We start from the raw sequence: 26,970 nt of genomic DNA, 5'->3' as shown, positions 1-26,970 counted from the left end.
TATATGACCTAATGCATTCCTCCAGGAAGCCCCAGGACATTCTGTCAAATGCTTTCTCTGCATCAAGCGTAATGGCCACTGCCGGTTTGTCTGATATGGATGTGCGTTCACTTATGTGGCACAGGAGCCTAGTGTTATTGTGTGACATGCGCGATTTTAGGAAACCTACTTGTGAGTTCGAGATCAGCTTAGGCAGAATGTTAGCTAATCTTGTTGCTAGAATTTTTGCGTAAATCTTGCAGTCTACTTTAATTAAGGATACGGGTCTGTAGTTCTTGGGGAGCAATGGGTCTTTGCCCTCTTTCGGTATCACTATGATATTTACCTCTGACATGGATTGTGAAACTAGCCCTTCCTCCGCGCAGTGGTTAAAAACCTTCTTCATGGGTGACAGCAGGGCTGGTAGTAGCGCCTTGTAGAAGGTGGCTGTATACCCATCCGGTCCTGGTGCTTTGTTATCTTTCAGGGACCTGACCGCAATTTCTAATTCCACTGTGTTTATGTTCTGCCCCAGGGCCTGTGCCTCCTCATTCGTAATTTTAGGGAGACTGAGTTTGACTAAGTAATCTGCACAACCAAGCGTCTGGTCTGCCTTATATAGATCCTGGTAAAAATCCTGGAATGTCCGCTGGATTTTTTTATGCCTGGTGTGGGTATTATTTAATGGGTCTGTGATAGCTGATAATGTGAATTGCCTTTGCTTGTATTTTAAGTATGAGGCCAGTTGTTTCCCCGCTTTGTTTGCCTCATATAGGTTAATAGCCTTGTATTTATTCACCCATAGGGCCTCTCTTTCGCTTAGTATTCCGTTGTATTTGTATTTCTTTTTGGTGAGTTCTTGTAGTGTTGCTGTGCCTTGTGTGTCGTCTGCATGGGTCCTCTCTAGTCTTTTGATGTCGGTCTCGAGTTTGGATAAGTGTTGGTTTGTGTTTTTGTTGATGTTGGCTTTGATGTTCATTACTGTCCCCCTTACTGTTGCCTTTAGGGCGTCCCAAACAACCCTAGGGTCCATGTCAATGGTGTTGTTATGTAAGAGGTAGTCTTGTATTGCCTTTTCTATTCTAGTTTTATTTCCTTGGTCCTTCAGGACATCACTGTTAAACCTCCATCTGCGGGGGGGGGAGGGGGTTGTACTCGTTGTGGCAACCACTCAGCTTCAGGCTGATGTAAGAGTGGTCTGAGACTAGTCTTGGAGCTTTGGTTGCTTCCTTTATCAGGTGTGCGCGCGTTCCCGTAATCAGTATGTAGTCTATTCTACTGTATGAGTTGTGTGGGGTGGAGTAAAAGGTATAGTCCCTAGTATCTGAGTTTTGGAGACTCCATGGGTCTTTGAGGTTGAGGTTAGAGCACATGTTCTTTGATGTATTTTGTGCCGTCGGGGGCTGGGAGTGGCTATGTGTTTGTCTGTCTAGCGTGTGGTCGAGCGCAATGTTGAAGTCCCCGGCAACCACCATGCGATCGTCCTGCGGAATGTTTCCCAGCTTACTGTTACTGCATCCCTAAATTCGGGGTGATCCGCATTCTGGCCATATAAGTTTGCCACGTGTGTGTCCTCTTCCCCCCTTTTCAGGCGAGTTACAGAGTTCTCCCTTCATCGTCAGTGTCTTGAGCTATAATAGATAGCCTAGAATTCCTTGTTACCACGGTTTAGAGATTAGTATTCATTATTGATTATGTTGTAACAAAAGGTTTGCGTTTTGTTTTATGTTGTTCAGAATTCCCGGGAAATTGAATAACAGTGAGGTTACTCGTCTGTTGGAATAGCACTGAGAAGCTATGCAGGGCTGGCAGTGTTAAACTAGGGACTATTTTGTATAAAAGTGAGAGTGGTTGACAGTAAAGAGTTTGCTGGTGAAACTTTGGTCTTATATCACCTAGTAAGGGTAACACCAACGGAGTATCAGGTTCTTCTGAGCTTGATTGAAGGGTAAATGGAAAGTGTTACTGGCAGTGTATGAAAAGTAAACGGAAGGTCTTACTCAAGGAAGAGTGAGCGGAAGGTTTTACTTGCAGTAGAAAGAACTAATCTATCCTTTGGTTTACTGGAACAGACAGAGTAGCAAATGTTTTTATGTTGTTACTAAAGGATTTTATTTGAACAAAAAGTAAAGAAAAGGAGTTTCTTGTATTACCTTATAAAGGGAGGGTCAATAGCCAGAGTTATACTGAAGTCACAGTGTGCCACGCTGGTATTGGTGGAAACAGCGGGTGTGTGTGGCAATCGCAGACTGGAAAGGAGGGGTCAATAGTGAGGAGTGATGCTGATGTCACAGAGGCCTCACTGGGATTGGTCAAACCACTAGTGTAAGCCTGACTCTAATTGGTTAATAAAGTAGAAGCCGCGTTAGGATTGGACGGAGAAATATTTGTATGAGGAATTCTGATTTGGTGGATCGCCCAGATAGAAGATTTCAAGGGTTTACAGAATACAATTTTATACATAGACCTATACCAAAAATGTACTGAGAAAGGAGAAAAATGTCATTTATAAAGAAAATTAAGAATCTCTTTAAGAAAGATAACCCAGTTTTGACTAGAGAGGGAATTCCTATTCCACCACCAAAAACGCCTGCTTCATTTATGATGATGGAGAGAGGTTATCATACATGTGTATGGACGGAGAATTGTGTGGAATATACAAAGGATGATGGTGTTTTAGCTTTTCCAGAGCATGGTACCTTTAATGGGAGAATTTTACAGAATTTGAGGATGCAGATGTATGAATTAGAACCAAGACCTAGATTAACTCAATATGAAGCATTAGAAGAATGGAAAACTGAGTCATTTGAGGGAGAAAAATATAGAAGAGGAAAGTTTACAGGATTCTATACAAGACGTATGAATGGGACGCATGAAGAACAGATGAAACAGAGGAAAAGAGAAATGGTATCAGAAGGCTTATATCCAGTACTAATGGCTGATTAACAATCAGGGAGTAAGTGTAAAGAAAATGGAAGCACTTAAATACGACAGGGTATGGAGAGTCAGAAGATGAATTATTGGAGGATATTTTAGCTAAGAACATTCCACCGTATCAAGAGGGACCGAGTAGAATTACCCCAAGTGCACCAGTATTAGGACCACCCTTGATTAAACAAGTTTTGCATGAGCAAACAGTTAATAGAGTACTATATGATAGAGAAAAAGAAGCATTGAATAAAAATAAAGAAGAATTACTACAAAATACAAGGTAAATTGTCCAAAGCCACAAGTTGCAGTGATTCTTTTGAACAACCCAGAAAATAAGTTATAATTACTGATGACCAAGCCAGTGAGTGTGAGTCCGTAATTTTATTAATGGATCTGCCGATAAGAGACTCAGTGAGTGAAACCCCAAAGAGAGTTGTGCCTAGTAGTTCAAAAGAAGGAAGGTCAGTGACATCCTCGGGAGTCAGAAGTGACACAGCAGTAACTCCAGAAGACTTAGAAAGATGGGCACAATGTGATTGGAAAACAGAGTTCACCTCCAAAAATATTACATATTTACAAACTAAAACTTGAATTGGAAGAAATTATAGCTGGAAATGTGGGAATAGAAAGATTAAACACTACAAGGAGGAAGAGTTGTTGTTTATTTTCCGGAGTATAACTAGAAATGCAAGATTGTTTCATGAGTAATTACCGGAACTTTCATCTGAGATGGGAATAGACATAGGGAGATCGAAAGTATTACGAAAGCCTTATAGAGTAGATTTTTCAAATAAAGATTTAGAAAATATGAATGTGTCTGGAAGGAAGTTACACATGAAGGGGTTGCTGAATATTTTACAGAAATGGGGAGACATTGACAAATGGAGCGCAAGGTGGTTGAAGAAAAAGAAGGAAGCACAGGCGAAGGAAGTGTTCACTGTATATCTATTGAAAGAGACAGGGAAAGTAGAAAGATTGTGTCCCATGAGAAAAGTACCTGGTGGAGGGTATGTTTATGTTCCATGGAATCGACAAGATATTTTGTCATTTAAGAATGATTTTCCAAAATAGAGAGAAAAGCCAGTGGAATGGTGAAGCAAGTTGAAAGATTTCTAAAGGTTTTGAAGGTTCTGTTGAAAGATTTAGATGGGTTGTTTGACAAAGTAGTGCCTGCAGATGTATGGGCAGAATGTAAAATCACAGTTGATTGGCCTAGCAATGAATATTCAAGAGATCTGAAACAGGAGCACCTTCAGATGATGTAATGAAGAAATATCACCAAGTAATCACTTTCTTGAAAGGGATAATTCCTCCAAAAGAAACAGATTGGGTAAAAATAGATAGAACGAAACAAGTGTCAAATTAATCTGTTTATGCTTATTATGAATGGTTTTTACAGGTGTTTAAACAGTACAATGGTTTTGAGAACATTGAAGCCAAGGATATGGGTCATTTTGTATATCCATTCCTTTATAGTTTGAAACCTGAGATTAGTCAGATGATTCAGCAACATATGCTTTGCTGGCAGAGCAAACGCATTGATGACATTTTGAAATATGCCAAATATTGTGGTGATGACATTGAGGCTAGACATGAAAAGTTAAAGGAGAAAATGATGTGGGCACAAGTGAAATTGGCAGAGCAACAGTAAAACTAATTAAATAGTCAAACGGAAGGTCAGGTAAAGGAACAGAATCAGAGTGATAATGTGGCAAGTGGCAGTAAACAGAAAGGATGAATGAATAGAGAGGATGCAAAGAAAAAGTTTCCCTGTCATGGATGCGGAAAGCGTGGACATTGGAAAAAACGAGTGTAAAAATATTCAGAATAATAATGGCCCAACTCAAAATTTTAATCCACATACGCAGCATGAGGGGTTTGTGAATCAACAGCAGAAGGTAGTTAATCAGAAGAGTCATTTGCCACCTGCCCCTATGCCACATTTTGTGAATTGGCCATAGTACAGTGCGGACCCCGGATTTCAAGGAAGTGGTAAGAAAAACTCTGTTGTTTCACAATAATTTTTGCAGAACAATAACAAAGAAAATATTTTCATGCAATGAAGGTGCCTGAGGGGGGAGGAATAGGAATGCGTTCCATGTGCCCCCTTGCCGGTAGATCAGTTAGGTCAATTTTTTGATGGGAATGTGGAAAGCAATGATAATACTTTTCTTTTGGATAGTGGTGCTACCTGTTCTACTGAGAGAAAAGCAGACATCGCAAACCTACCCTTCTCGGGTGAAGCGACCCAAGTAGTTGGAGTTTCTAACCAGCAAATTAGAACCCCACTCACAAAACCTATGGCTGTGCGAATTGGGACATTCAAAGATATGCATAAGTTTGTAGTTTGTGATTCTGTCCAGTGAATTTATTAGGTAGAGACCTTCTATGCAAAATGAATTGCACAATTTATTGCACACTGGATGGTGCTGCTATTCAATCCCCAGATGAAGACATGATATACAAAATAATGTTAGCTAAACAAGGCACAGAAGTTGATGAGATATATTCCCTAATAACAAAGAATGACTTACCAGAAGAATTAAAAGGAACAGTGAATCCAGAAGTGTGGGACTCTACTGGAAATTAAATAGGCCTAATGGCAGAAGTAGACCCAGGGAAGGTAACCGTAAAAGAAGGTGCGATTTACTGTAACACCCGACAATACAAATGGAGTCCAGAAGTGAAAACAGTAATGGCTACTGAAATTGACCGAATGGTTAAACAAGGCATTCAAAAAGAAATAATGAGCAGTCCTTGTAATTCGCCTATAATAGGACTTAAAAAGACTACCGGAAAATACCAGATTGTACAGGATCTTAGAAAGATTAATAAGATTGTATTACCATGTTGTCCTGTAGTACCAAATACAGCAGCAATTGTATCTCAGATACCCTGGAACGCTGGATGGTGTTCTGTAATTGATTTATATCAGGCCTTTTTCTCAATTTCTTCACACCCTGACAGCCAGTATCTTTTTTCTATTAAATTTAAGGATTGCATTTATATATGGAATCGAGTTCTACAAGGGTATACTGAAAGTCCTTCAATTTTCAATCAGATTTTGAAAAAGTGTCTAGAGAAGCTAGTTATGCCGGGAAATTCTGTCCTAGTGCAGTATATTGATGATTTGTTTGTAGCTTCAAAATGTTGAGATGACTGCGTTACAGATTCAATTGCATTACTAAATCGTTTGGCTGATGGAGGATACAAAGTATCTCCCAAAAAATTGCAATTTTGCCAAACAGGAGTGAAATATTTAGGTCACCAAATATAAAGAGGCATAAGAAAGGTGACCACTGAGAGGATCAAAATAATCAAGCAGATGCAATTGCCCCAAACCCAGAGATAGATAAGAATGTTTCTTGGAGTTGTAGGATACTGCAGACAATGAATTGTGGATTTTCCTTACTGATGAAGCCATTAATTCAGATGACACGAAAAAGAAAAAAGATCCAATAGTCTGGGCCGATGAAAGTGTAGAAGCATTTGTAAAATTATGAAATTGTTTATGTGAGGCCCAGCTTTAGGTATGCCTGACTATACGAAATAATTTGTACTATTTTGCTGTGAGAGAGAAGATTGTGCACTCGCAGTCTTAACACAAACACATGGATTAAGCCAACGTCCAGTAGCATATTTTTTGCTACTTTGGATCCTGAGGCTTTAGCATTACTAGGCTGTTTAAAAGCAATAGCTGCTACTTGTATACGCATAGAGCAAAGTGAGTCAATAGTGATGGGACACCCAGTGAAGGTGTATGTTCCACATTTAGTTGAGATTCTATTAACAAGAACTAGAACACAGCATCTTACCCCTATCGGATGACTAAGTATGAAAGAATAATTCTAGGAGCAGAAAATGTGAATGTAATTTAGATTTTTCACAGCCTGCTGGGCAGAAAATCTGGATTTTATTAAGGACACGGAGGCTAATATTATGCAAATCTCCTTTATTACCACAGCTCAGCAGCAATAATGGAATAGAACTTTGTGAACATTCTAAAGAGAAGACTAGTCCCTCTCTGACCAGGCATCTTCCTTCTTGTCAGGCTGCGAAGAAAGATGATCAACGTGAGGAAAAGATTAGGAAAAAACAGGATTCCAAGGAGTAAACTTTCAAGATTCCAACGAATAAACTTTCAGCATCAGAATTCCAACAGCTAAAATTTCAGCTTCTGAACCAGTAGATTTTAATCTGAAAAAGAAGAATACATTACCAAGATATTGTTCAAACAAAAAGGGTGGGTTACAAATCATATTAAAAATAGAGGCGGGATAATATTAGCCTCCGTGTCCTTAATAAAATCCAGATTTTCTGCCCAGCAGGCTGTGAAAAATCTAAATTTTATGGCACGACACGGAGGCCATATTATGCAAGTTCAAAGTGCATTAAGAACATTATCAATCACATTAGAGATTGGTCTAAAATAGCAAGATCTAAACATACTATCATTAGACCAGTCTGCCGCCTTAAGAATTTCTTGTAAACCACCACCAAGAAAAAAGGCTTTAGAAGCAGAAGCGCCCCTAAGGGAATGCGCTCCAAAAATAGAGGTGTTCACACCACTTTCGCACATAACTCCTTTCACCCATCTGGCTAGAGTTGGAGAAGAAACTCCTTTATGGGGAGATCTAAAGGAAATCAATAATTGAGTTTCATTTGATCTTAGATTAGCAGTCTTCCTCTCATATTCTTTCAGACATTTAACCACGCAGAGTCTTTCATTCTGAGGAAAAAAGGGATAGAAAATAGAGGAAGATAAAGTTTTAGTTCTTCTTTTAAGATAGAAACATACACCCTCTGGTTGAAAGGATCTGCTAGAAATATCTAAAGCTTTGACATCGGAGGTTCTTCTGAAAGATACCAGACATAATAAAACAGTAAGTTTGAAAGAGATACGTTTCAAAGAAAGGGAAGAGTTCTCCCCCCAGGATGATAAGGTCCGGAGTACCAGTGTTACGTCCCAAAGGGCGGTATATTTAGCAGTTGGAGGTTTAATGACTCTCATGCTTCTCATGATTTTTTTAGTGAGTAAATTCTGTCCAACGGAGAGACCATCAATGAGAGAATGGCCTGCAGAAATTGCAGATCTATAGACATTAACAGTTCTATAAGAGAGTCCTGAAGTAAAAAGTTCAGAAAGGTAGTTGATAACATAAACTAGATCAACTGAAACGGGATCGTGACTTCGTTGAAGACACCAGCGAACCCATTTGTTCCATGCCAGTCGATATGCCTTTCTTGTACCTTGAGCCCACGACTCAGAAATGAGTCTGAAAGCATTTGGCGAAAGCCCAGGGATTTGCCATTGTCTCCTGAAATCCTCCAGGCCGTCAGAGTTAGAAGACCCTGATCCACGAGGGGGTGGACGTCTCCCTCTGGACCCAAGAGTATTTCCCTGAAAGGGGGTATTAGAATTGGAAAGTCTATGCACATTTCCAGAATGACTGGAAACCAGGCTTGGGACCTCCAAAGAGGAGCTATTACAGTTATGATGTCGTGGTAGCGTCGAGCATGAAGGAGAAGCCGAGGGAGTAAAGCAAACGGCGGGAAGGCATAAGGTCTCAGACCTCTCCAATCTTGTAGGAAGGCATCTACATTCTGAGCTTGAGGGTCCGGTCTCCAACTGAAGAATTCTTTCAGTTGTGTGTTTAGACGATCTGCAAAAAGGTCTGTCTTGTATGGACCCCATATTGATTGGATGGCCAAAAAGATCTGTCTGTCTAATCTCCAGTTGCTCGAATCTCTGAAATTCCTGGAGTACCAGTCTGCAACACTGTTGTTCAGGCCCGGGATATGTTCCGCTATAACCGAAATACCTTTGTTCAAGCAATATTCCCAAAAGCTCTTGGCAAGGTCTGTTAGGCCCTTGGAATGTGGACCGCCTAGTTTGTTGACATAGCGGACTGCCGAAACATTGTCCATGCGTAATGTCACGCAGCATTTCGCTGTTTTGGGTGTAAAACAACGAATTGCAAATGAACCTGCCAGTAATTCTAAGCAGTTGATATGTAATCTCTTCTCTTGAGTGGTCCAACGACCGCCCGTGGAGTATTTCCCACATCTCGCTCCCCATCCTTCTAAGCTCGCATCTGATTCTATTATCAGATCCGGTTGTTCCCCGAAGATGGCTCTGCCATTCCATGCTTCCGCATTCCTGAGCCACCAAAGCAGTTCCGTCTTTGATTCCTGATTCAAAGAAATCATGTGGGAATATGAATGGTTCGATCTTAGAGCGCTCGCTTTTAGTCTTTGGAGTGCCCGATAATGGAGGGGTCCCGGGAAGATAGCTTGGATTGTTGAGGAGAGGAGGCCAACGATTCTCGCTAGTACTCTCAGAGGGAAGGTCTTCTTCATGAGAGCCTTCCTCAACTCTTTCCTTACTTTCCTGACTTTTTCGGAGGGTAGTTTCAGTTCCGCTTTGAGAGTGTCTACCGTAAAGCCTAGGAATTGTGTTTGTTGTTCGGGAATAGTACAAGATTTCTTGGTATTTATGATGAAACCCAGATGTTCCAGGATCTGAATTGCAAGGTTTGTGTGGAGAGATGCGGTCTCTTTCGATTGGGCCATTATAAGGATATCGTCTAGGTATATGATTAGTCTCACCCCTCTCTGCCTGAGCCAGGCGGTTACAGGGCGTAACACCTTGGTGAAACACCAGGGGGTGGACGACAGACCGAATGGGAGACTGCAGAATTGGTAAAGTTTTCCCAGCCAAGTGAATTGAAGGAATTTTTGGTGGGGTTCCCAGATGGGAATTGTTAAGTAGGCGTCTTTCAGGTCTAACCTCGTGAGCCAGTCCCCTTTTCTCAAAATATCCCTTAGGAGGTGAATGCCCTCCATTTTGAAATGTTGGTAAACTACCCAACGATTTAAATCTTTTAGGTTTATTACTGGTCTCTGTTCTTTGTTTTTCTTCTCTACTAGAAAAACATTGCTGAGGAAACCTTGTGTTTGCGTCTCGACAATTGCCCCTTTTTGTAACAGTTCTTGTACTTCTTTGGAGACTAAGTCTCGATCTTTGAGGGAGAAAGTGATCTTGCGAGGGGAACGTGTTTGAAAGGGAGTGCCCAGAAAATCTATTTTGTAACCCTTTACTGTATCTAAAACCCAGTTGTCTTGTGTTACTAAGTTCCAATTCCGAGCGAATTGGCGTAGTCTCCCTCCCACCTTTGGAGGGATATCTGAATGGTCTTTCAAGGTTCCTACCTGAGGAAAAGGAACGTTGTCTCCGTTCGCCTCTGAAGGTGCGTCCTCGGTTCCTCTGTCTCTGCGGGAAGAATTGGGATCCATAGTTGTTGGAGCCGTAGTTGCTGGAGAATCTTCCACCTCGGGTGTTAAAGGGTCTAGAAGATTGAGTTCCGCGGCCGGGGAAACGACCCCGTATTCTCCCGGCCCTGGCAAAAACTCTATCGTTGAATACTCTTTTGATATCCTTCTGTGATTTTTGAATTGAGCTGAACGCGCTCACATACTTAGCCATTTCTTTAATGAAGTCCTCGCCAAAGAGGACACCTTGTGAGTCGGGACCTCCGTCTTTTTTGGCTAGTTCAATGAGTTTAGGATCTATTTTAAGTAGGACTCCTTTTCTCCTTTCGGTGGAGATGGCAGTATTAGCGTTGCCAACAAGGCATATTGCTCTTTGCACCCATTCTCGTAGTTCTTTGACGTCGATTTGGTTATTCCCTACGTACGCAGATTCTGTCATTTCGAATATTTTAGCAAGGGGTCCTATTACATCGAGAAGGCGATCTTGACAAGATTTAAGTCCTTTATCCAGGCCTTTTCTAGGATCTCTGTTATTTTTGGCTATAAAAGCCACGACCTTAGGGTCTAACTCTGGGGTCATTGCGACCTTATTTGGTAGGGATGGGCGTGGGCATTCAGATCTGAGTCTAGATCTCACTTCTTGGGGTATTTCTCTTCTGAGCCAGAATGAGAAGTAGTCAACAATATGTTGCGAGGGGGTCCATTCAGGGGAAAGTGGGTGCTTAATTAGGAGGGGGTCAAACATTTCTTCCCCGAAGGGGTCTAGAGGCGTACTGTTAGAGGCTGAGGCCTTAGAAGCCCCTTCTAAGCTTCCGCTTTGTCTAGCATTGTCATCCTCCACATCTGTATTAAATCCTGATGAGCATGATAGCTCAATCTCTTCTTCACAGCATTCGTCGCTGTCGATGTGGGTAGGAAGTTCTGGGCCTGTACCATGCCCATCTGGGGTGCCCGAGGCACCAATCTGGTCAGCGCCCCTAGGGCCTGTTGGAATAGAGCTCTTTAGCTTTTTTGCGCCCTTTTTGGGTTGAGTTGGGATAATAGCCCTTTTTCTATTACCTTTAGATACCCCGTTAGATTTACTGGTAGAGGGTGCAGAGGGTAGATTAGAAAGGGAGTCCAATTTTTTATTAATAGCGTCGTCAATTGAGCCTAGGGCTTTCTCTAGGGCCTTATTGACGAGTTCCTCTAGCTTTTGGTCGAGAGATGGTGATGTAGACATTGTTAATTATTATGTCTCTGATAATAGGTAGCCTCTGTTAGTAAGTATGGTTTACCCCTCTTTTTTTTTTTGTGGTTTTAAGCAGTAAATAAGTGAGCTAATTAATCGGAAAAATTACCGATTAGAAAACGCGGAGTCAAGGAGTATTAATCAGCTGATTCTGGAGGCAAACGATCGTTTGTGTGCTTGACGACGAAGGAAAAACGGTTGTCAACATGTTTGTTACGCACGCAGCGGCGTGCGTGCTGTCCGCTAGGGTGCTTTCCTCTAAGGCGTGGGGAAGGCCGAAGACGCAGGCTGAACGAAGACGCAGCCACGAGCGAGGTGAGTGTAGCTCGAGCAGCGCTAACGGGCGGGAGATGTAATATTTTAAAACAAAAGCGATCGGGTGATATCGCTGATATTGAGGATACCGTTACCCGTGGGGGTAATCAAGAGTGAAGGCGCGAGTGTGTTCGCGCTAGTTGTCATTAGTTCGTATAGGGAAAAACAATTGGCATACACATCATAAGGGTGAATCAAGAACTGGGGGTAACACTTAGGTCACAGAGAAGGAGAGAGAAGCCTCGCAATCGAGGCCATAAAACAGACGAAGTAGAGAAAACGGTCACTGCTGGTAAAAGTAAACAAATCATATTCACAAAGGGTAAACAAGCTTACTGATATTATACATGATAAAATTATATCGACTTTCAGACGTACAAGCATTCAGCAAATATCATAAGTAAGGTTAAATCAGGTTATAGTACTAAGCTTGGAGAGATAGTACTTATCTTTCTGAGCAGCAGCAACAAAGAAGGAAGATGCCTGGTCAGAGAGGGACTAGTCTTCTCTTTAGAATGTTCACAAAGTTCTATTCCATTATTGCTGCTGAGCTGTGGTAATAAAGGAGATTTGCATAATATGGCCTCCGTGTCGTGCCATAAAATTCGGTGTACCTTGGTAAAACCAGCTACACTATTGCCAGACTCGAGATGTGAAGAAGTAAGAGATGAGGTAAAACATGATTGCTTAGATGTGACTGAGATGTGCACTAAGCCTTGTCCTGACATACAGGAAGTCAAGTCAAGTCAAGTCAAGAGATTTATATAGCGCGCTACATACCCATAGGGTCTCAAGGCGCAAAAGGAAGGGTGGGGAATTACTTGTCGAATATCCAAGTTTTAAGTTGTTTTCTGAATGCTAGGTGGTTCTAAGTAAGGCGAAGGTGAGTGGGAAGTGAGTTCCAGGTTTTAGCTGCCAGGTAGGAGAAGGATCTACCTCCCATGGTGGTTTTGTTGATGCGAGGTACAGTGGCAAGGGCTTGGTTGGAGGATCGTAGTTGACGGGAGGGGGTGTAGAAGGACAGTCGTGTGTTGAGGCATTCGGGTCCAAGTTCGTAAAGTGCTTTGTGTGCGTGGGTTAGGAGGCGGAAGGTAATCCTCTTATTTACGGGGAGCCAGTGGAGGTTTTTCAGGTGACCAGAGATGTGTTCTTTACGCTGGATGTCTAGTATGAGCCTGGCTGAAGCGTTCTGGATGCGTTGGAGTTTTTTCTGAAGTTTTGCGGTGGTACTGGCGTATAGTGTGTTTCCGTAGTCCAGGCGGCTCGTAACCAGTGCGTGGGTGACCGTTTTTCTAGTTTTGGTGGGGATCCAGCGAAATGTTTTTATGAGCATGCGAAGGATGTTGAAGCAAGATGATGAAACGGCGTTGACTTGTCTTGTCATCGAGAGTGAGGAGTCAAAGATGACGCCCAGGTTCCGTGCGTGGTCTGTCGGGATGGGTGCTTTTCCGAGAGCTTCTGGCCACCAAGAGTCATCCCAGGCGGAGGGGGAGGTGCCTAAGATGAGGACTTCTGTTTTGTCTGAGTTCAGTTTCAGACAGCTGTGCTTCATCCACTCGGCTACTTCTTTCATTCCTTCGTGTAAGTTGGTTTTGGCGGTGTCAGGGTCTTTGGTGAGAGATAGGATCAGTTGAGTGTCATCCGCGTAGGAGATGATGTTGAGATTGTGTTGGCGAGCGATGGCCGCAAGGAGGCTCATGTATACGTTGAAGAGGGTGGGGCTGAGTGACGATCCTTGTGGCACGCCGCAGATGACTTCAGAGGCCTCTGACTTGAATGGTGGGAGGCGGACTCTCTGGGTTCTTCCGGTGAGGAACGAGGTGATCCATTCCAGTGCTTTTCCTTGGATACCTACGTTTCTGAGGCGCTGTAGAAGGGTGCTATGGCAGACTGTGTCGAAGGCAGCGGAGAGGTCGAGGAGGATGAGGGCGACTGTGTCTCAATTGTCCAGTAGAGTTCGAATGTCGTCTGTTGCTGCGATAAGTGCGGTCTCAGTGCTGTGTTTGGCTCGGAAGCCGGACTGTGAGGGGTCGAGGGATTTGTTGGCTTCGAGGAAGGAGGCGAGTTGGTTGTTGACAGCTTTCTCGATGACTTTGGCCGGGAATGGAAGAAGCGAGATGGGGCGGTAGTTTTTGAGTTCGGTGGGGTCAGCTGTGGGTTTTTTCAGAAGGGCGCTGAGTTCTGCGTGTTTCCAGCTTTCCGGGAAGGTGGCGGAGTTGAGGGAGCAGTTGATGACATCTCGGAGGTGTGGTGCTATGATGGAGTCTGCTTTGTTGAAGATGTGGTGAGGGCATGGGTCAGTTGGGGATCCTGAGTGGATGGAGTTCATCAGGCGGATGGTGTCCTCAGTGGAGATTGGGTTCCAGTCATTAAGGATGTTCAAGGGGGATGAAGGTCCTGCAGAAGGTTGGGTGGGTTGGTCTTCGGGTCGGTTGTCGAAGCTGTTGTGGATGTCTGCGATTTTGTTGTGGAAGAAGGAAGCTAGGGAGTCGCAGAGGGCTTGAGAGGGAGTGATGTCGTTGGAGTTGGCTGATGGGTTGGTAAATTCTTTGACGATGTTGAATAATTCCTTGCTGTTGTGGGCGTTGTTATCTAGACGGTCTTTGAATGCGGCTTTCTTGGCAGACCGGATTAGTTGGTGGTGTATGCGTGTGGCGTTTTTGAAGGCGTCCCTTGTGCTGGTGTTTGGGTCTTTTTTCCAGGCCTTTTCGAGGGAGCGACAGTGTTTCTTTGATTTCTTAAGATCATCGTTGAACCAGGAGGCGTTTTTGCTGCTTGGTTTACTTTGACGTTTTTTCAACGGTGCTAGGATGTCGGCGCTGTTGGATATCCATTGGGTGAGGTTAATGCTGCTTGGTCGGGGTTTGAGGAGTGGACAGGGAGGTTTTGAAGAAGCGATGAGGAGATCTGGTCGATGGTGATTTTGTTCCAGTTTCTTCGCATGGTGGGTTGAGGATGGTTGTGGATTGTGGTCTTATTGTATGTGAAGTGAACGCAGCTGTGGTCCGTCCAGTGAAGAGCTGTGGTGTGACTGAAGGAGACATGTTTGCTGGAAGTGAAGATAGGGTCGAGTGTGTGACCTGCAATGTGGGTGGGGGTAGTGACCAGTTGTTTGAGTCCGAGGTTGGCAAGATTGTCCAGAAGGGTGATGGCGCAGCGGTCGTTGTTCTTTTCCAGGTGAAAGTTGAGGTCTCCCAATAGGATGTAGTCCTCGGAGGGGAGGGCGTGTGGGGTGATAAAGTCAGTGATGTCGTCACTGAATTGTGCACGGGGTCCTGGAGGCCGGTAGAGGAGGGTGCCTCTGAGTGTGGTCTTGGGGTCGGTGTGGATCTGGAAGTGGAGGTGTTCGGCGCTGGCAAGGTTGACGTCAGAGCGGTTTGAGATGCGGATGTAGTTCTTATGGACGATAGCGATGCCTCCTCCTGTTTGCTCGATGCGGTCCTTACGGATGATCTTGTATCCTTCCGGGATGGCAATGGTGATGTCAGGGGCTGAAGAGGTATTCATCCATGTTTCTGTTAGGAAGGCGACGTCCGGTGAGATGGTGTCGAGTAGATTCCAGAGGTCGATGGCGTGTCTGTGGACCGAGCGGGTGTTGAGCAGGATGCATTTTAGGTGGTTGGTGTCAGGTGTCTGATTGGTGTTGGTGGATGAGGAGCTGGTTTTGGTTCCGTCGAACTTGCAGGAGTTGCAAGAGAAGGGTCCATGGGTGAGTCCAGGAGCGGCTTGGACGCAGTTTGGGGAGCGGCCGGGGTTAAGGGCTAGGAGGGTGGAGGCGTCGTAAACAATGCGGGAGGGCTGGGCATTGCAAGGGCCAGGGGGTCCAGCGCTGGGTGCGGTCCAGGCGCGGACGGGCGTAGACGGGCTTACCTTTGGCACACCTTCGGCGCGACTGGGGCGCGAACGCTGCGCGTGGACGCTTCGCGTTAAAACATCTGTCATATATGGATAATGGAGGGGGCGGAGCGTGGGAGGGGCTGCCGGGAGGCGGGAGGGGGGAGGAGACAGGGGCCGCAGGTAAACAGAACAACAAAATGGCGTTATGGTCGCGTGAACGAAGCAGGGGCACAGCCGGAGGGAGAGCAAAGGTACAGTGACACACAACAAACAATAATCAGCCTGTAAATAAATCACCGCTATGTAGGGCCAATGAGCAGCAATAAGTGCAATGCGAACGATACCACGCGCTTGGTAGTGGTCGAAGCGCTCTGTGTTGCAGCCGGTGTCCGGGTGGCCAGGAGTTCAATCAGGGCAGGCAGTGTGGTCAGCAAGCGTCGCAAGAGCAGGCAGTGGGTCAGGGGAGCAACCGCTGTGGAACAAGTCCAGACGGAAGAGCCTCTGAAAGAGCCTGACCATGAACTATTTGTTGATGGTTCCTGTCTTAGGCTTGAGGAAGGTGGATTGAGTGCAGCTTATGCTGTATGCAAATTAACTGGAGTTGTTGAAGCATCCTGTTTACCAGGAGTCAAGTCTGCACAAGTAGCCGAACAGATAGCTTTAATAAATACATGCATATTTGGGAAAAATTGGAAAGTGACCATATTTACTGATAGCCAGTATAGTTGCGGGGTTGTGCACGACTTTTGTCAACTTTGGATGCAGAGAGGATTTATGGCTTCTTCAGGATCCCCTATAAGGAATGGGAAATTTGTAAAAGAACTATTGGAAGCAATACAATTGCCAAAAGAATTAGCAGTCATCAAGTGTGCTACTCACCAGTCAGGAAATTACTATCCAGCACATTCATCAAAGTTTTTTGCGCGCGAAAATGGTGCGATTCACAAAAATCGCCCGTTTGCACCCGCAAAAAGGACTTTTGCGATGCATCAAAGAAAAAGGCACTCGCAATTTAAGAAACCGCAATTCATTACGATTTCTCAAATTGCAATTGCATTTAAGGAATGGCAATGTGCGATTCCTTAAATGCAATGCATGTATCCCTTAAAAATAGCCAATTTGCTATTTGGGGCTGCAAAATACAGATACATTATTCTGGTCTTTATTTCAGGTTACACACACATATGCCCTTGGGGCATGTGTGTGCGCAACATGGGTGCACATGATTATCACAATTTCAGGGGTGCAACAGGGTGTAATTTTGACACCTTTGCATCCTTGAAAGGTACTCGCAAATTGGGCATACAATTTCCCATTCATTCCTATGGGCCTACAGGCCCATAGGAATGAATTGGACGCCATTCCTTAATTGCGACTCGCAATTTGTGAGTCTCAATTAAGTAATGTTTAGAAATCGCTATTTTAATAATGATTTCTACATGCATAGGCTTTTGAGAGCCCCTAATTGCGATTCCTTATTAACCGCAATTAATGACTTGCAAAATAATTTCGTGATGCATGTGCCCCTATGTGACAGCTGGTAATAAATATGCTGACCTGGTTGCTCAATATTATGCTAAGAACAGCATGTCAATAAACAGAAAAATAGAAACAAGTGGAATCAGCTGTCAACTTTTGTCATTTTCAGTTATGGAAACATGGGAAGAAGTGAGACAGTTGCAGGACGATGTAGAAGAGAGTTAAAAGGAGAACTGGATAAAGCAAGGTTGTGAAAAGAGGGCAGAGGATGAGATGTGGGTATACCATGATGGCAGATCAGTCATGCCAGAGTGTTTGCTTTCACAAATGGCGAGAATGTACCATGGAGACACACATATAGGCAGGGATGCAATGATATGACTATTCCGACAAAATTGGTACAATCCAAGGTCAGAGAGAGTCTTTTCCAGAGATGTTTAATTTATCAGCAAGTAAATCCAGGCAGAAAAACAGTGGTCATTTGGGAAAGAATTGGAAAAGCAGAAGGACCTCTAATAAGGTTACAGCTAGACTTCATATCATTATGTTTGTTCTCAAGGTGGGTGGAAGTATATCCTACTAGGAGAAATGACAGTATAACAGTTGCCAAATTATTGTTGACCGAACTAATTCCATGTTTCAGTTTTCCTGTAACTTTGGAATCAGATAGAGGACCTCATATTAATAATGAAATAATTCAAATAATCTGTGAAGCATTCAACATTGAACAAAAACTGCACCGTGCATACAGCCCAGAGGCTTCTGGAGTGGAAGAACAATTGAATGGCATAATCAAATCAAGACTGGCCAAGGTGTGTGCATCCACCTCGATGAGTTGGCCAGATGCATTGCCACTTGTACTGATGGGGCTCAGAAGTATTCCTGACAGAAACACAGGACTGAGTCCCCATGAGATTGTCAGTGGAAGAGCAATGAGACAAGCGTATATACTAGAACATAAATTGCTGAATATATCCGATGATCTGGTATTGGATTATTGCAAAAGATTGGCTGACCTAGTGTGTTCTGTCTCTCAGCAGGTTGGAGAAGACGCAGGGACCAGGCAGCTGGATCAAGCACGTGATTTGAATCCAGGAGATTGAGTAGTAGTAGAGAATCACACCAAGAGCACCAAGTTGGGATGAACCAAGGCAAGTCACATTAGTCACCACCACAGCTGTGAAGTGTGTGGGTTTACCACACTGGATTCATGCCAGTCATACCAAAAGGGTGCCAGCCCCTGATGAAGAAGGACCACAACTAACTCAAACAGTTGGGGCAGCTGAAGGTTGTGCTGTTGAAAAATCTATAGCACAAGATTCAAAGGAAACTGACCGGAAACAACCAAGCACAAGTCCGGAGGACTGGATACCAGTGGTTGACATACCGAAAGTGTTTATCAAAACAAGGAGCAATACCAGATTGGAAGAGCAGGAGATTAGAGAGGACCAGTTAGGTATAGAAGAACACGCTCAGGAAAAAGAAAACCAAGAAAATAGTGACCCTGAGCAGGACCAGATAGGGTCATAAGAACATATTCAGGTACACCAATCAGTCAAAGAACCTGAGCAGGGACAATTAAGCATAGAAGAACACGTTCAGGCGGCAGCTAATCAAATTTTAATAAGACCTGACCAGGACCAGTTAGGAAAAGAAGAACAAGCGCAGGAAGAAGAAGAGCAGATTAAAAGAGTACCTGAACAGAAACAGTTAGAAGAGGGAGAACGAGTTCAGGCAGAAAAAGCTACACAGACAAGTTCTAAACAAGGAAAGGTAAGAGAGAAGCTTAGAAAACGAAGAAAACCAGGTTGTGTAACAACATAACAAGAATAAGAGAGCTCATGAAGGAGACAAAGTAGGTGAAAGTGCAGTTCAATTTAAACGGGTCAGAAAAGGTGATAATTGGCCTGGGGGAGTCAAAAGATTGAAATATCGCCTCAGAAAAACAAATGAAGATCCAGAAAATGTAAATGTGGTTACTAGCCAAACTAAGACTGAGCAGTCAGTTGCTAGAACCTCTCAAAGAAGTCCAAAATTAAAGGTTTTGAATAGCAAATTCAAAGGACCTGAATGGACTTATGTGATTCTTGAAGAATTTTAGAATCTAGATTTAAATGAAGAATCTAACAAAGAAATAAATGCTGAACAGGTTAACGAAAAGGAAGTGAGGCCTCCTTGAAGCACTTAAAAATTCTGATTTGTAACTAAAGAAAGAAGAGAATATTTCTTGTGTCTAAGTAGCTGAGATCAGAGTTACAGAAAGACCGAAACGAAGTTGTATAAAGAAATTTTGCAGTGCTTGCATATGTAGTGTATTATTAGTGATTTTAGTATGGCTATTCTTAACTATAGCAATTCCTTATCTTGTGATAACGGATAAGGAGAATGACACAAACACTAATGAAAAGATTACTAACCAGAAAGGAGATAGAGTAAAATCAGAAGCATCAGATGAGACAGGTTTACATCACACCATAACAGATAATGACACTTCATTAAATGTATTTACAAAGTTATTGTTTCAATATGTAGACACAATGGAGATTAGTGACTGTTATGTTTGTATGAAATTACCTTCTTCAGTAGCTGAGGGAGAATCGTATCACCATTTACCTTTAACATATGGTATTTCATGTAGCATATTGTCAAGTTTATTTTATAGAACAGGAAACCTGAAATATTATTATTCTAATCTAGATGTAGTATTTACAGAAATTCCTATTCAAAAGAATATGAATCCAGTATGCAGTAGCTTAGATGCAGTTTATAGGTGAATTTTTCCTAACAATGAAGTCATTAGTTTCAGGATCTAGCCCGTCCGCGCCTGCCTGGCCTCTTTAAATTACAATTTCCATGAGGCCATGGCGAGAGGTACTCTATGAATAGAGGGCAGGGCTAATGGGCGTTGTGCGTGATTCTGTTTGTGTTTGGTTTCCCAGAGGCTCGAGTTCAGGCTGGTGGAGTTTTCCCGTTTCCAGGAGCTTCAGAGGACTCTGGCGCCTTGCTGTTCAGAGGTACTGTTTGTACGCGCTCACTCTTGGTGAGCGTTCCCGGATATTCAGACGGCTTGGGCCGCTTTGTTGTTTGCGGACCTTAGCAGGAAGAGGCTCAGGTACGCAGCGAGCGGACGCAGTAAGCGGAGAGGCTTCTCCGTCTCTTACTTGTGCCCGAGTTGCAAAGGATAAGGTAACGGCTGTTACTTAAGTACCATAGTACAGTGAGAGCGGAACGCAGTGGATTTTACCACGCATTTCCATTACGAAGAGATCAGGAGTGAATGTTTGTTGTGGTTTTACGGATTACAAGTGCCAAAGCGGAAAGTGGTAGTAGCTCTTGCTACGCTTTGCCGTGTTTGGAGGATTTTTCAAGGATTATTGCTGAGCCCTGTGGATTACAATTGCCAAAGCAGAAGACAGTGGTGCCTGAAAACTACATCTTGCTGTATTTGGATACATTAACAGTCAAGTCCTTGATTTGGGGCATATTGAGTCAGTGTGGTGAAGAAACGCCATTGATTCAGACCTTTGTCTAGGAGCTTGGAAGGAAGGAACCTATTTTGTGATTGTGTCTGTTATGGGGTTCTATCCTGTACTTCGTTCTTTGTTTGGAACTCTGCCTGCTCTGATGAAATGTATCTTCTTAAGGAGAGTTTCCATTTATCTTTGATTTTCAATGGATCAGATGGTATGTTAACCGACTACACACATAATATGTCTGAGAAGGTATTCTTGTTGAGGTCATTAACCTATACCTTATGTTGCATAGGGGAGGATAGTTATGAGTTCATTGGAACATCTACTGAAGCAGGAGCTATAGTGAGCCTGCTCCAGGTGAATAGAAATACTACTAGTGAGAAAATATGAGAGTAGTTTCAGACTAATGTTTCCGAAAATCTATCATTTAAAGAGAATCAGTGGAAGCAATGAAAATTCTGATGAACTAATACAATGAAAGAGAGCTAGTTTTTCAGTAATAATAGGCGATATATTTAGTGCATTGATACCTTCAGTGGGAGTTGTTCTAAATTCACATAAAATCTGTTGGTTGTCAACAGTGGTTGATTGTCTTTCGACTGATACTGATGGAGGCTTCTTGATGATTAATACAGAAAGAGTTGCAATCAGATTTATGGTTTTGCAGAATCAACTTGACATATTATTGGCCAAAGAGGGTGGAGTCTTTAAATGTTGAATTTGCAACATTGTTGCACTTATATATCAGATAAAAGTACAGAAATTAAAGGATATATAAAGAATATTATAAAAATGCATGAAGAATTAAAACCACTGGAGGTTGACAGTGTATGGGGAAGACTAACAAAAAGCCTTTCTAAAATATGGACTTGGTTTACTAATATAGGGAAAAGTTTCCTTGGACAAGTCATATTTCCCTTAGTAGGTATAGCAATAATAGTTTTGTTAATAATATGGTGGGGTGTAAGTGTTACACTAATATGTTGAGAAGAAGGAGATATGAAATAATTGGAAAAGGAACAAAAAGAAAGTATGAGGAGATACAATTAGAGGAAATAATGGAAAAACTATACGACATGATGACAGAAATAAAGGATGAAAGCAAAAATGAAGAAGGAAAAGATTTGTGAAAAATGCTAAAGTTGGCATCTGATTAGGGATTGGTAATTTTGTGATGGCTTTAAAATGCCATCAGAGAGGGGATTGATGGAGCAAGGACTCGTAGAAAAGAGACTTACTCGGTCGCAATCCTCTCATGTAACTCGTATTAACCTTGTTTTGTGTTATTTAATATGCACGACATCACATTTACAAGCAAGAGAAGCTTGCCTATGTGTTTTACTAACAAGTAGCCCGAGTGAAAATTTAAAATGGCAGCAGACTGAAAATCTTTAGTACGCATGCGTCTACTGCATCTACGTAGTATGACGTACTTTCGATTGGAGGCAATTTCTTACGCTTGCGCAGTGACTAACAAGATGGGTGCTTTGAAACTCATATGCTTGGCACTTGCTTTGCTGGAAACTAAACATGTTTTTTTTACTAATGCTAACACGGGAAAAGAAATAATATATAAATGGGGTAAGAATAGAGATAGGTGGTATACAATGAAACCATTTATTCTTGAAAATAACATCTGTTTTTCTGACTTCGGGCCAGATGTAGGTAAATCTCATTTACCAATTCTTAAATACCGAATTTTACCGATTCGGTATTCATGAATCGGTAAATGAGATGTAGATAAAAAATCGTTATTTATTACCGATTCTGTAAAAATCGGAATCTGACTTTAGGAATTTACCGAATCGGTATTTACCGAATCGGTACTTCCCATTCATTCCTATGGGCCAAAAGGCCCATAGGAATGAATGTGAAATACCGAATCGGTAAATACCGAATCGGTAAATACCGATTCGGTAAATTCCGAATCAGAAAGCAAGCAAAAGTGAAACTTAAGAAAACAGCCAATCAGGTGCTACCACCCTCCCCCTCCCTACCAGGAAGTGGCTACCCAGGCAGCTGCAACTAATTAGAAGGTTCTGGAGAGGCAGTCTGAGCTGAGCAGAGTCACAGAGCAGCAGGGAGAGTTTTTTTGAAACTTTACCACCTGAAAAATGGCAAGCAGCAGTGAAAGCCAGAAGGCAGAAAGAAAGAGGAAAATAAAGTTCAGCAGCATGGAGCTGCAGGTACTTGTGGAGGAGGTAGTGAGCGTGCACAACAAACTTTTTGGCAGGCACTCGCTCACTGTTCCCGAGTCTGCCAAAAGAAAAATCTGGCTGGCAATTGCTGAAAAAGTGAATGCTGTGGGAGTCACAACCAGGAATACTGAGGATCTCAAAAAAGATTCTATGACCTCAGAAGCCTCACCAAGAAAAAAATGGCTGATATCCACAAGCATAAACTGTACGGGGGTTGTGTGGAATGCACTCCTGTTCATTCCTATTGATTCAGAGTTAATCTTGACGTACTCCTATGTGCGTGCTACTTGGTTGCAGTGTCATGCCCATGAGACACTGAAATAGTTAGCAACTTGTTGATATCCACAAGCAGGCAGGCCTAACAGGTGGAGGCAGGAACACAGCGCCCCCCCCTGACTGACCTGGAGGGGTTGGTGACCTCAACCATTGAGGCAGACAGCGTCTGCGGACTGGGAGATGTGGACAGCTCAGCCAGAGCTGCAACAAAAAAAGGTAAGACGCATGCGCTGCATAACACCCCATAGCAACCTGCTTCCCTATACCCTTTGTGGACAAGCAAGCCCCAGTCCAGTACTGCTATCACTATACAGGAGCAATGCATTATGGGAAATGTAGTCAGCAAATATAAGACCATGTGCAACAGCGCAGACATCAGCAAGTTAGTGAACTGAATGCAGATAAATGAAAGTGAAATGTGTAAAGCATTTATTGTAGTGACTGTTGACACTGTAGCACTCAGTTGATATACGCTTATTTATACCTAGGGGCCAAATCAGGCAGTCGACCCACTGACACAGAAGGGACTGCACCAGCGAGGGAGGAGAGTGAGGAAGCAGGTCCAAGCCAAGTGCAAGCCTCGCAGGAGGAAAGTGACACGACTGGCATCTCCCATGAAGATGACACTGTACAGACCCCAGAGTTGCTGCACTCCCCACAGCTTTCCCAATCCCCTCCCTTGGTATCCTCACCAGAAACCTCACCATCACTGCTCCAGTCCACTCCTGCACCCCCACCAGCCAGGAGGCATGTCGAGGCCCCACTACCATTAATGGGGGCAGCAGAGGGTGAGGGTGAAGCTCAAGTCACCGTAGATGTGAGTTCAGCAGCACTGCAGTCCACAAATGAGACAGTCACTGCTCGCAGAAGACAACGCAGACCCAGCAGTGCAGGTGGACGTGGTGAGGGCACTGTGTTCCGTGGGCTGGAGGGGAGCATGGTGCGCATTCAAAGGATGCAGGGCAAATCCATCCAAGCCTGCCAACGCCATCTCCGAGCCCTGAATGTGCAAATAGGAGACATGGGGAAGGGCATGAGAGACATTGTGGAGGCAAATAAAGAGGTTACCAAAACAAATACAGACATTGCAGCAGGGATGCAGCAGATGAGCAACTCAATTACGCAGCTATGCTCCAAACTTGAAAGTCTGTCACACACAAGGCGCAGGGATGCCCGTGTCCACAATACGGCCATCAATCGCTTGGCCACTGCCACATCCCTACTATGCAGGAGGGGCATAAATATGCAAGAGGCTTTGACACAGAATACAGCTCAGGTCACCAGGGGCATGGCCAGAATGATGAGTGCACTAAAGGCAATGTTGATTTCCCACACAGCACAGAATCCTGCCCTGGCGTGACAGAGGCTGAAGACACAAGTAGCCGGAGCAGCATGGCAAGCACTATTGTGGAGACACGGAGGAGTACCAGGCGCCAAGCTGAAGTTGCAGGGCACGCTGAACAAAGCGAACAACACCCTAGTGGCTCAGGGAAGTGCGGGCGTAAGTGACATTACCGGTCATGGGTGAAGTAACTCGGGACATACAGTCCCCATGTGTATGATGTTTATTTTGTTGCACTTAAGTCCTTGAACGTTGTGGCACCATTAAAATACGTTGGTCCCATACACAACCTGTCTTTGTCTCATTACTTACTCAGAAATAGTTGCATGTAATCTCCTCACGTCTGTATCTGCTATCACTTGGTGTTGACACTCCAGCAGGATGTATTTCAGGCACAGCAATCTCGTCGTCATGATCCTCAAAGTCTGACAACTCCACCTCAGTGCCCTTCTTCACAGCAAGGTTGTGCAACATAGCACAGGCAGCAATGATTTTACAGCAGGTGATGGGGTATACTGCCGGGCACCTCCACTCTTGTGCAGGCACCTGAACCTGCTCTTCCAAATACCAAAGGTACGCTCCACAATATTTCTTGTGCTCTTGTGGGCCCTGTTATATCTCCTTTGGCTGGGTGTTGAGGGGTTGAGGTAGGGGGTGAGGATGAAGGAGCAGAGGGCATATGCACTGTCCCCTAAAAGGAAATGGGAATATATTACTCACATGCATACATGTACTTCTTACGGCAATAGGTGTTAATGGGGTCGCACACTGTGTCTTACCTAGGAGGTATCCTTCACCAAATTACCCTGCTGGTAGCCGTGCATAGATACTACTGTTTTGAAATATGAAGGAGTCATGGGTACTCCCAGGAAATTTTGCCACAAGGTCAGTGATGGCGCACTTGGCATTGCAGATCACCTGCACATTGATGGTGTGGGTGGACTTCCTATTCCTATATATGTATTCAGTGGCAGCAGGGGGACAAATGGGAATGTGGGTGCCATCAATGCAGCCAATGATACTGGGGAAATGCGCCATCAGGTAAAAGTCAGTTTTTGTTTGGAGCAGTTCAGCATGGGTTGCAGGGAAAGATATATAATGGTCCATTATCTGTACCATGGCGTCAAGGAATTTGTGGAAAAAGTGTGACAGGCAGCTCTGGGTCACCCCACCTACAGCAGCAACCACACTCTGGTAGCTCCCAGACGCAAGCAGGTGTAGGCTGCACAGCACCTGCACGTGGGGTGGAATAGCGTGTGCCCTTGGGGTAGTGTGCTCCAACAGTGGTTGGAGGTCCCTGATGAGGTCCAAGATGGTGTCTGAGTCCAACCTGTACCTCTGGATAATCTCTGACTCTGTGAGCATGAACAAGGGGATCCTCTGTCTGTAGACCTGCTCCTGTCTCTGCCATTCCCTCTCTCCTTCATCCTGTAGCCGTAGCCATCTCGCAATGACATAGAATGCCGCCATTGTGTAAAAAGTATTGCATTTTGGGTCCTTTTTAATAGGCTGCACCTGGTTACCACCTGATTTCAATCCATGGTAAATACCAACTCCTAAATACCAAATTTCAAGCAAATTCGGCATTTAAGAGCTTACCTACATCTCAATATTCAATTTTGCCACTTCTTATTTACCGATTCTGTATTTTACCGAATCGGTAAATTAACCGATTCAGTAAATTTACCGATTTGCAAACCGTTGCGATTCGGTAAATTTACCTATTCAGTAAATTTACCGATTCGGAATGTTTACCGATGCGGTAACTTTACTGATTCAGTAAATTTACCGATTCGGATGATTTTCTGTCTCCTACATCCCAAATGCTCAATACTGGTCGGAAACAGCCGAAAATCGGTATTTTCGGCCGTTACCGACCGGTATTGGGCTACCTACATCTGGCCCCTAATTATCAGTGCGCCTTTGGGCCTCACAAGCATGACAGAAGTAGGAAGTATCACGTGACTGAAATGTTCATCCGCGCATGACCATTGAGAGTGAATCCGGAACGATGGCTACAAACTTGATACAAGCCAAGGCCACTGAGTGTGCTGGCCTGGGAACCAAGTGGTGAAGAGTTCACCAAGATGGAAGAAACTGAGAAAGCTATTATAAATGTTGCAAAATAATGTGAATGCGGGTGGGAAATAAAGTTTGAATAAAGAATTAAGGGGATGGGTTTATTAACAAAGGGCTAAGTGGAAAGAGTATTATGAAAGCATGGTGTGATGATCACCTCCCCTTTACTGTCTAATCAGAGTTAGGTGTTTCATGATATTGAAACATTTTTGGGATGTAAGTGAATATTGTAGGTTATAATTGAGGTAGTTCTTAGTTAGTTAGAGAGCATTGAGAAGCACAGAGCAAGAGACCGCAATGCAGCCCGAATGAGACGTCGATGCTGAATGTCGCAAAGACCGGGATGCTGTTGCAGTGACGAGAGATGCTGAAGAAAAATCAAACTGCAGAACCTTATATCTTAAGCCAATTAATTTAGAAGAAGATTGATAAAGAATCTGGAGGAGGAAGTGAGTGTCAGAGAAGGGTGCTACGCAAGGTTGGTGTTAGAAAGGTCATCTGTCCTGTCCTGATTCCTGTCCTGAACCCTTTGGTCAATCATTCCTTGGGGACCCTTCC

Source organism: Lissotriton vulgaris, chromosome 11 (assembly GCF_964263255.1).
Source record: "Lissotriton vulgaris chromosome 11, aLisVul1.2, whole genome shotgun sequence".
Taxonomy (NCBI): domain Eukaryota; kingdom Metazoa; phylum Chordata; class Amphibia; order Caudata; family Salamandridae; genus Lissotriton; species Lissotriton vulgaris.
Note: the sequence above shows the minus strand (reverse complement) of the source record.